The sequence below is a fragment of the Mastomys coucha genome, unplaced genomic scaffold (genome assembly GCF_008632895.1).
Source record: "Mastomys coucha isolate ucsf_1 unplaced genomic scaffold, UCSF_Mcou_1 pScaffold12, whole genome shotgun sequence".
Taxonomy (NCBI): Eukaryota; Metazoa; Chordata; class Mammalia; order Rodentia; family Muridae; genus Mastomys; species Mastomys coucha.
In genome coordinates this window covers 84,587,346-84,596,418 of record NW_022196894.1, presented here as the reverse complement: position 1 = coordinate 84,596,418, position 9,073 = coordinate 84,587,346, and positions in this window count along the sequence as shown.

Below are 9,073 nucleotides of genomic sequence, written 5' to 3'. Positions count from 1 at the left end.
TTGTATCAGTTTGCAATCCCACCAGCAATGAAGTTATGTTCCTCTTTCTCCACAACCTCTCCAGCATCATAACCAGTTATTAATAATCCTACAAGGCTTAGATCTAACATCACTAATGCTTTAGAGGTATTCCTAGAGTATCTAGTTTCTTCAGTCCCTCCTCCCCTGGAGTATTTTAAAGGTGAAACTACCTTAGTAACACTCATAGTAGAGCCAATGTCTTGTGGATTTTATGCCTTAGTAACTTCATGATGAATTTGCAGCAAAATATACCTAGCCATCCAACTATTAGTATTCACGTTCCTTTTTGTTACTATTCAATAACAGTTATCTATATAACAATAGTTACTCACTGAGTTCAGAATATTAACTCTCTATTTGATGTGCATTAAATCATTCTTATAGCACATGATATGATGAGGACTTCCAGTTGTGGCATTTAAATCAAATTATCAGCATGACTTCAAGGCTATCTCTTTGGCTATGTGAACAAGCTCAACCAAACCACCATATTCTTATGTGGGAAAACAATTCAGCCTTCATGTTGACCCTCCTCCGCTTGTTGCAGTGGTGTTTGTAAGGGCTGTCTCTTCAGAGGTCATGGTCTCTTTGATTGTAATCTTGGAATAGTTTTTCTTGTGATACATCACTATGTAAAAATCTTAAAGCAGAGCATGAAACCAACAATCTGATGTCTGGGACACTGTCTTATTAGCTGTCAGTATTCCTTGTAAACTTTATCTTTCTACACTTGTAACACGTTTTACTCATTGTTCTTTTTGTGCCTTTCCTTGCTTTAGTCCTGTATCTTTCCTATCTTAACCACAATATCAACCTTTCTTCGAAGGCTAGTTTAGACCTCTTGTATCCAAAAGGGTTTATCCTGCAATTCTACTAATCTTTTGAAGTTACATTGTACAGGTTGACTCCAAAATGTGACTATGAACTCCTCCAGCACAATTCTTCAAATAAAATCTTACTTTGTTCTATTACCACCTCTAAACAAAAATTAGCAAGAGAATAGATAGACTATGCTGAATGCAATGCATTACTTGATCTTAGCTGAGCATGGTGGCTCAGATCTGTAATCCTAGGACTTCTTGAGGTCAGAGGGTTGCCTCACAGTACAAAGGTGGCTTGGGCTATATATGTCTTGAAAATGTGCTTTATATATACAGTAGAATTTAAGTTAAATTAATTAATTAATTAATTATGTGTGTGCATGCGTGTATATATGTGCAAGCCACAGCAGACATATAGAGGTTAGAAGACAATTTGAAGGAGTCGGTTACTCCTATCATGAGGGATCTCATGAGGAATCTGAGGGTTGAACTCAGGTCAGTTAGGTTTGGAGGTAAATATCACTCCTGCTGAACCATGTTGCTGACCCACACAATGGATTTTGAGTTTACATAAATGTATATATGACATGAAAATTGATGGCTATATATTATTTGTGTGTGTGTGTGTGTGTGTGTGTGTGTGTGTTGAAAAGGGACCATCAGAAGGGAAAAAAGAGATAATGTGAAATGGGAGAAGAAAGTAATACAGCACAAGTAACACGGAGACAGAAGAGGCTGCTCAGCTTGGGAGGGTAAAAGGAGGCCAAGGGATGATGAAGAAGATGATGGAAGATAACAAGACAAACCATATTTGAATATCCTGTAATGAAACCTCATCCTTTGCACATTAATTTATAAAATGAAAACACTTAAAAACTTTTAATTTTGTGAATTCATTTTTAATAGCTGAGTAGTACTCCATTGTATAAATGTACCACATTTTCTGTATCCATTCCTCTGTTGAAGGAAATTATTAGGCAAATAGAGAGATCTAGAAAATATCATCCTGAGTGAGGTAATCCAATTGCAAAAGCACATTCATGGTATGCACTCACAGATAAGTAGATATTAGTCCAAAAGCTCCAAATAACCAGGATACAATTCACAGATCACATGAAGGAAGAGCAAAGAGTGGGTGCTTTGATTCTTCTTAGAAGGAGAAAGAACAAAATACTCACAGGAGCAAATATGGAGATAAAGTGTAGAGTAGAGACTAAAGGAAAGGCCACCCAGAGACTGTTCTACCTGGGGATTCATCCCATACACAGTTACCAAATCCAGACACTATTGTGGATGCCAAGAAGTGCATGCTGAAAGGAGTCTGATAAGACTGTCTCCTGAGAGGCCCTGCTAGAGCCTTAAAATACAGAGGTGGATATTAGCAGCCAACCACTGGACTGAGCGTGGGGTCCCTAATAGAGGAGTTAGAGAAAGGACTGAAGAAGTTAAAGGGGTTTTCAGTCTCATGGGAAGAACAACAATATCAACCAACCAGACTCCCCAGAGCTCCCAGGGACTAAGCCATCAACCAAGAAGTACACATGACTCCAGCTGCATATGCAGCAGAGGATGACCTTGTCATGCACCAATGGAAGGAGAGGTCCTTGATCCTATGAAGGTCCCCCAGTGTAGGGGAATTGAGGGCAGGGAGGTGGGAGTGGGTGGGTGGGTGGGTGGAGGAACACCCTCATAGAAGCAGGGGGAGGGAGGATGTGATAGGGTGTTTCTGGGAGTGAGGGAAACTGGGAAAGGGCATAATATTTGAAATGTAAATAAAGAAAATATCCAATAAAAACTTTTAATTTGGTGTTGAGTGTTTTATAAAAGGAGTTATTAAAATTAATAGGCATTCTCTTTGTTAAAAACATTTAATTTGAACCACTTAAAATGCTTTTTGCTAAAATATTAAGATCATAAAGGAAGATATAGAGCTGCCTCAACCTTGAATGGTATGGTTTAGAAAAAGATTCCTAAAACACCCTTGGACAACCACAAAAGCTCCTAACAAGTTCAGCAAGGTCATGGACACAGTCTGATTAAAATTCATCTCACTTCATGCAACAGCCATGAATAGTTGGAAAGTTAAATAAAATAACTACATGAATAATATCATTGAAATCTCATATTTGGAAAACATTCCCAAGATCCTTAACAAATATCACAAACATCTGTGTCTGTTTTCTCCCCCTGTCTTCTACACATGTCTACCTCATGTCTACCAGATTTCCCCCTTTTATTTTGAAACTTTATTAAATGAAGTTTTGTAGTGCTGAAGATTGAAGCCAAGGCTGCAAACACAGAAGACAAGCAGTCAACCACTGAGCAATATCCCCCAGTTTCTCCCTTCTTCCACCTCTTTTTTATATGAACACAGGTCTTGTTGTTCAAGGGTCAGTCCACCCCTGTCCAGGTCAATCTCATCTTAAGTAAGAGTATCTGGACCTGATACTTTAAAATAAGGTTGTATTGTGAGTTTCTGGAGGTTAGGACCTGAGTATATATTTTTGAAGGTACGTAATTCAATCTGTGACACTTTCCTCAGCGTCTCCCAATCAAGTTTCCTGAATTAAAAAGAGTGTTATTTGCCTGCAAAGATATTTCTAAGCATCTCACATTGCTGTATAAAGCTGTGACCTTCATAACATTGTAAAGTGAGATATAAAAGTAGAAGGAAAATGAAGCACTTTTATTCATTGAACAAGGATATTGTTAAGTTGGGGTCATGTTTCATATGCCATTTAACATTTACACTGACTAGCACTCTGCGTTCATCAAGCTGTGGGACTGCACATCCACATGGATATGTGATAACACAAGATCCCTGACATTTCACCAGAAATGTCAATGTCAAAGTGGAGCTCACACTCACTCTGGTTGGGACAGTGATGCTGGGGGCCCTGGAGATGTGATTCCTGGAAACTAGCCTTGCATTCCGTGTCACAGTACTTTTACCAAATTTGTAGATCATAGTTGAGTAGCTGACTCATGCTTCTGGAGTTTTGGGAAGCAGACACTACGCCTCCGTACATACTGAAGTGTACACTGAGAAACGACTGAGAGGCAAGAGCTCACCAAACAACTGAAGAGTGGCCAGAAACGCTATGTACTGCCGAGTTCTTGGACAGCCCCAATTTCAACTTTCTGTCAAGGTTTTGCTTAAGTGTCACATCATTTCTCACAGTGGCATATTTTAGAAGCATGCAGCACCTATAAATACATGCACTTTAGAGATAAGAAAGCAGAACTTTTAAACAAGAGAATGTAAAGCCAAGCAGAAGTATCTGTGACAATATTACCCAGCTGAAAGATTCATGCACGCAGACTCAGTGTTTTGTTTGAGAATCAATTCAGCTGGCAGCAACCTTCAAGTTCCTTACAAGTTGCCTTGATTATTTATGCTTATTTATGATTCCCAAAATGTTTTGGTTTGAAGCAACACTGTGTACTTTAGGGAGATACGGCTGAAAGCATCTGGGAAGTAGAATAGGACATCCATTAGTTTATCACTCTGCTTGAGCTACTGAGCAAAGTTAAAATATACCAACTGTGATTGTTTTAATCGTCAACTTAACTCAACTTAAAGTCACCAGGGAAGAGTCTCAAAGGAGTTCCTAGACCAGGTTGGCCTGCAGGCTTATCTGTGAGGAATTTTTCTTTGCTGGGTTAATTGAGATGAGAAGATCTACCCCAAATGTGGTTCTCCCCATTTCATGTGCTGAGCTTTGAACAGTATCAGTCTGAGAGAAGCAGCTGAATACGAACATTCATACATTTGCTTCTCTCTGTTCTTGATAGAATGTGGCTAGTTGTTTTAAACTTCTGCCTTGACTTCCCTAAGTGAAGCCTGGAGCTGAAAGCCAAATATGCCCATTCCCACTTAAAGTTGTTTTGTCAGGATATTTTACCATAGCAATAAAAGTGAAGCTAGACACAAACTAGCAATATAATTAAAGAAGCTATGTGATATTGTTTTTGGCAGACAGGATAAAAAGAAGAAAAACCACAGAGGAGAGCTAGCATGATATGAATTGAGGATTGAACCTCCTCCTCCTTTCCTCCTCTTCCTCCTCTTCCTCCCCCTCTTCCTCTTCCTCTTTCTCTTCTTCTTCTTCCTCCTCTCCTCCTCCTCTTCCTTCTCCTCCTCCTCCTTCTTATCTTCTTCTTCTTCTTCTTCAAAGGTATGACTGCTTTGCATAGTCCAGGATAGCTTGGAACGAGTTATGTAGCCCATACTGGTCTAGATCTTGAAACAACCTTCCCTGTCTCTACAACCCTAGTGTTAGAATTGCAGGCATGACATGTGATAGGAGCACATGTCAACATACCCAGTTAAAGCTATTATTGTTGGTAGAGAAATATTTAAATGTGAATAGGTATCTTACTGAGTTTGTGATATGGCTCAGTGATAACACTGAGTTTGGAGACACTGAACATCTAGCTTTGCCTTGCAACTTTGGGAGTGTTCTGACAAACTGTTTAAATTTTAGTGCATCTCTAAGGCAGAGACAATGGAAAAGTATTTTATATAGTATTGCAATGAGAACAATATTTTGTGAAAACAGAGAGCTGAGTCTCAGTCTAGCTAAGGGGTTTCTCAGATAAGGCCAGGGATTCTATATATGGAACAACGTAGGTCTTTGCATATCTAAGCCATTGGGGTTCTCTGAGAAATATGAACTACAAATGGCAAATAAGCACCAGATTGGGTCTTTGCATTCTTGACATTCAGTGAATGTTAGCCTTGTTCTAACCTTTATCCTATTAGATGTACAAAGATGGACGGCATGTGCTTCTGTCATGTGTCACACTTGGACAAGGAAGGAGGACCATTCTTCCCGTGTCCCCATTATTCCAGGTGTTCTGAGTAATAAAAAATTTAGATTGGATCTCTTGCTTGTTATCCATTAACCTACTAAACACCTCGATCTCTTCCCTACATGACAATAGATCATTATGGGGGAGCACATGCTACCTTCAGAAAACGGTCTCAGTATTTCCTTACATGACAAATGCAGGCTAATTACTGGAATTACTCTGCTGACAGAAGAAAAAGTATCTGGTTGTTCTTATCTTTATTTCAAGCTACAAGATGTTCCAGCCATTTCTTGTACTTCTTGTTTTTGAATAGTGTACCTCTAGTTAAATGGTATTGTCAGCAGCAGCCTGAGATGCAGTTCAGTGCTGTAGCAATGTGGGCAGGCTCAACTAAGGAAAGACTTCCCTGCAGAGAGGAATTTCAGGTAAAGTCAGTATGGGTGGAGTTGGAGATAATTATGGAAGGGTTTTAATACAAAGTTAAGCACTGGGGGAAGGGAGGAAGGACAGGATAATAGCAAGATAATAATGCATGTCCTAGAGTAGCATATGCTCAAGGGGTAACAGGTCCCCATACCTTAGCACAACTGACTCCTGGATGGCCATACCATCCAGGGCATCAAACATAGTCCACCTGCCAAAATGAAAAGTCAATGCACTAACCTTACTTTTGGCTTCTGTAGTTCTGCTTCTGCCTTTTCTTGTTAACTGAAATATGACAGAACACTCATCCATTGCTGGTGGGATTGCAAACAGGTACAACCACTCTGGAAATCAGTCTGGTGGTTCTTTGAAAGACTAGCAATAGTTCTACCTGAAGACCCAGCTCCCAGTTATAACATCATTGGGCACATACCCAAAAGACACTCATCATGCCACATGGACATGTGCTTTACCATGTTCATAGCAGCCTTGCTTGTAATGGCCAGAATCTGGAAACAGCCCAGATGTCCCTCACCCAAAGAATGGATACAGAAAATGTGATTCATTTACACAATGGAATACTTTTCAGCTATTAAAAACAAGGATATCATTGGGCGGTGGTGGCACACACCTTTAATCCTAGCACTTGGGAGGCAGAGGTAGGTGGATTTCTGAGTTCGAGGCCAACCTGGTCTACAGAGTGAGTTCCAGGACATCCCGGGCTACACAGAGAAACCCTGTCTCAAAAAAACAAAACAAAAAAACAAAACAAAAAAAATCCAACCAACCAACCAACTAACCAACCAACCAACCAACCAAACAAAAAACCCCAAGGATATTGTGAGTTTTGTAACAATGGATGGAATTCGAAAATATCATCTTGAGTGAGGTAACTCAAACCCAAAAGGACATGCATAATATGTACCCACTAATAAGTGGATATTAGCCAAAAAAGTACAGAATACCTAGGATGAGATCCACAGACTGTAAGAAGTGTAACAAGCAGAAGGGTCTGAGTGAGGATGCTTCAATCCCACTTAGAACAGGGAAGGAAATAATCACAGGAGGCAGAGGGAGGGATCTAGGTGGGAGAAAGGAGGGGGGCAGGGAAAAAGGGAACATGATCCGGTATGGGCAGGGGCAGGAGAGAAGCCCAGAGGGCCAAGAAAATGAATGGAGATAAGCAGCGCTGGGTGTGTTTGTGTGTGTGGGGGGAGTTGGCAGGGAGTAGGGGATCCCTCTAGGAAGTGCTAGAGACTCCAGAGGTGAGAGACTCTAAGGACTCAATGGTGGTGACCAAAATACCCAGTGTTGGGAGATGGAACTGGAAGAGTCTACCTCCAACAGATAGACAGTGCCTCAAGCAGAGGGACAGTCAAAATTTCTAACCCAGAAGTGTTCCTGTCTAAAAGAACTGCAGGGACAAGAAAGGAGAAGAGACTGAAGGAAAGGTGGCCCAACTGGGGATCCATCTCATTTGGGGGGGCACCAAGGCCTGACGCTATTACTGATGCTATGATGTGCTTACAGTCAGGAGAGCCTGGCATGGCTGTCCTCTGAGAGGCTTTACCAGCATCTGACTGAGTGATACACGCAACCATTGAACTTAAGTTGGGGACCCCTATGTTTGAATTAGGGGAAGGATTGAAGAAGCTGAAGTGCAGAGTGATCCTATAGGAAGACCAGCAGTCTCAGCTTACCCAGGCACCAAATAGCTCCCTGAGACTGAGCCACCAACCAGGAGCATACCTGGGCCAATCCGAGGCCCCTGGCACAAATATAGCAGAGTTCTGCCTGGTCAGGGCTCAATGGGAAAAGATGTGCTTAATTCTCTAGAGACTTGAGGCCTCAGGGAAGGGGGAGGTTTGGAGAGGGAGCACCCCCTTGGAGGCAAGGGGGATGAGGAATTGTGGGAGGGGGGACTGAGGAGGGGCGACAACTGGAATGTACATTAAAAAAAAAAAAGAAGTGGCAATAAGGATGATAAATAGGACAAGGGGATATGGACCTGTTTAGAAGTAGTTCTTTGGGGGTGATTCCAATCTCCGTTGTCAAGACACCAGCAGTCCATTTCAGTAGTGTCAGGATACCAACTCTGAATTAGCAGCAGTGTCACGATCCAACGGAAATAGCCAGGCCTCCGCCAATTTGGCGTGGGTCAGTGGGAAGGACCAGAACCAGCCAAGATGCCAGGAGAAGTTTTCTGCTGTGCCTCTCTCAACAAAGGGAAGACTCAAGGCCGATGAAGGGTTGCAAGGTTAGCTATGTAAGTGCCCCATCACTCTCCATTGAGTCTGATTTATACTCTCTTCAAACACCACGTAAGTCTGCACCACATGATGCACACAGAAACTTCTACTTCATTCAGCTATACGTATAGACCAGTGTCTCAATCAGCCTCATCAGGGAACCTTCCTCCTGCAATAGATGGGAGCAACTACAGATACCCAGAGCTGGACAATGGACAGAAAGTGAGAGCCTTTGGAGCATTCAGCACTAAGTGAGATGTCGCCATTAAATCCCTCCCCTCAGGTCTGAGGGAACTATGCAGAAGAGGAGGCAGAAAGATTCTAAGAGCCAGAAGGGATGGATGATTCTAAGGAAAGCTCATCTTCCAGTCATAACAAGAATGACACACATACAAATTCACACAGACTGTGGCTGCATGGTCAGGGCCAGCACAGGTATAAACCACATAGGTGATCTAATGCTAAGATGAAGAAAGTTGACATGAGCTTCTATCCCTTACCAAGAAACTATCTCCAAAAAATAACCATTCACAAAGAAAAAAAAAGTAGTTTTTCACTAGATATACAAAGCACACTTGAGGGTAGGCCTCATACTCAGCAACAGATGGCTAACACAAATGCTGTCTCATTTTGCTTTGATTGAGATTTTTGTTTTTACCTTGTTGGTCTTTTGCTTGCATATTACAGTTTCTGATATTGTGTTTTTATGGTGCATGTGAGTGTGTGTGTCTGCGTTTGTGTGTA